Source organism: Acipenser ruthenus, unplaced genomic scaffold (genome assembly GCF_902713425.1).
Source record: "Acipenser ruthenus unplaced genomic scaffold, fAciRut3.2 maternal haplotype, whole genome shotgun sequence".
NCBI classification, from domain to species: domain Eukaryota; kingdom Metazoa; phylum Chordata; class Actinopteri; order Acipenseriformes; family Acipenseridae; genus Acipenser; species Acipenser ruthenus.
This window is the reverse complement of record NW_026708730.1, coordinates 17,501-20,000: the sequence shown is the minus strand read 5'-3', so window position 1 is coordinate 20,000 and position 2,500 is coordinate 17,501.

Genomic DNA, 2,500 nt, shown 5'->3' with positions numbered 1-2,500 from the left:
CCCTGCCCGGGCAAGTGGGAGCCAGCCCGGGGAGGCTGGAGCTGTCCCCGGGGTCCTGGAACCCTGCCCGGGCAAGTGGGAGCCAGCCCGGGGAGGCTGGAGCTGTCCCCGTGGTCCTGGAACCCTGCCCGGGCAAGTGGGAGCAGAGGCCTGGGTGGTGGGAGGCGGGAGCAGAGGCCTGGGCGGCGGGAGCTGTCCCCGGGGCCGTGGAACCCTGCCCGGGCAAGTGGGAGCCAGCCCAGGGAGGCTGGAGCTGTCCCCGGGGCTGTGGAACCCAAGCCGGGGCAGTGGGAGCAGAGGCCTGGGTGGTGGGAGCCAGCCCGGGGCCGTGGAACCCTGCCCGGGCAAGTGGGAGCCAGCCCAGGGAGGCTGGAGCTGTCCCCGGGGCTGTGGAACCCAAGCCGGGGCCGTGGAACCCAAGCCGGGGCAGTGGGAGCAGAGGCCTGGGTGGTGGGAGCCAGCCCGGGGCCGTGGAACCCAAGCTGGGGCAGTGGGAGCAGAGGCATGGGTGGTGGGAGGCGGGAACTGTCCCCGGGGCAGTGGAACCCAAGCCGGGGCCGTGGAACCCAAGCCGGGGCAGTGGGAGCAGAGGCCTGGGTGGTGTGAGACGGGAGCTGTCCCCGGGGCCGTGGAACCCAAGCCGGGGCAGTGGGAGCAGAGGCCTGGGTGGTGGGACCCAGCCCGGGGCCGTGGAACCCAAGCCGGGGCAAAGGCTGGAGCTGTCCCCGGGGCCGTGGAACCCAAGCCGGGGCAGTGGGAGCAGAGGCCTGGGTGGTGGGAGCCAGCCCGGGGCCGTGGAACCCAAGCCGGGGCAAAGGCTGGAGCTGTCCCCGGGGCCGTGGAACCCAAGCCGGGGCAGTGGGAGCAGAGGCCTGGGTGGTGGGAGCCAGCCCGGGGCCGTGGAACCCAAGCCGGGGCAAAGGCTGGAGCTGTCCCCGGGGCCGTGGAACCCAAGCCGGGGTGGTGGGAGGCGGGGGCTGTCCCCGGGGCCGTGGAACCCTGCCCGGGGCGGTGGAACCCAAGCCGGGGCAGTGGGAGCAGAGGCCTGGGTGGTGGGAGCCAGCCCGGGGCCGTGGAACCCAAGCTGGGGCAGTGGGAGCAGAGGCCTGGGTGGTGGGAGGCGGGAACTGTCCCCGGGGCTGTGGAACCCAAGCCGGGGCCGTGGAACCCAAGCCGGGGCAGTGGGAGCAGAGGCCTGGGTGGTGGGAGCCAGCCCGGGGCCGTGGAACCCTGCCCGGGGCAAGTGCGAGCCATAGCCTGGGTCCCCATTCAGTAACATGACCATAGGCACAGTTAGCTGACATGACCAGAGGCGGAATTAGCTGACATGACCATAGGCGGAATTAGCCTACATGACCAGAGGCACAGTTAGCTGACATGACCATAGGCACAGTTAGCTGACATGACCAGAGGCGGAATTAGCTGACATGACCAGAGGCGGAATTAGCTGACATGACCAGAGGCGGAATTAGCTGACATGACCATAGGCACAGTTAGCTGACATGACCATAGGCAGAAGTAGCTGACATGACCATAGGCAGAAGTAGCTGACATGACCATGGGCAGAAGTAGCTGACATGACCATAGGCGGAGTTAGCTGACATGACCATAGGCACAGTTAGCTGACATGACCATAGGCACAGTTAGCTGACATGACCATAGGCGGAGTTAGCTGACATGACCAGAGGCGGAATTAGCTAATATGACCATAGGCGGAATTAGCTGACATGACCAGAGGCAGAATTAGCCTACATGACCATGGGCAGAAGTAGCTGACATGACCAGAGCTCCAATTAAAAGTTACCTTCTTCTGAAGGGACAGATTTGCTATGTGTTACGGAGCGAGAGTTCCAGGAGGTCCCTGTGAACTCGTGGCTTCCTCCCTTAATGCAACTAGATGGCAGATACACTGGGGAGGTAGGTGCATATTACTAGGGGCACGGCATTTTCGATCAAAAAAATATTTCTAAGTCAGGACGGAGGTTCATTCTAAGGGCACGAGCGACCGATCTAAGCCGTGTGGGAGGCCCTGCACCCCGGTCAGGGTCCCCCTTCACCCCCTGGCGACATCCTCCCTTGGAAGTCTGCCCGGTGGCCCCCTCCCGCGCCCGGCGCCGGTTCAGGCCGGGCTGGAGGCCCCGTTCCTCGGGCTCAGGACCGGGCTAAGCCCCCTTAAGGACCTGGCCAAGCTCTGGTCACGTTGCGGGAAGGGGGGGGGGGTTGACCTCCCGTGCCCGGGCGCCCGTTCATGCGGGCCTGGAGGCTCCCATTTCCGGCTCGAGAACTGGGGTTTGCGCCCTTGGCTCCTCCGTGCGTTCCCTTTCAGTCTCTGGTCATGTCTACCTTCTCCGGAGGTGATTTGGGAGCCATGGTCATGTTGAGGGGAATTTTCGGAGGGAAATCCCTATCTTTAACATTATATGACCAGAGTCCGGACTTTTTCGGCTCCGTCAGAATCAAAGTTTTCAAAAAAACATGGTCATGTTCCCTATCTTTAACA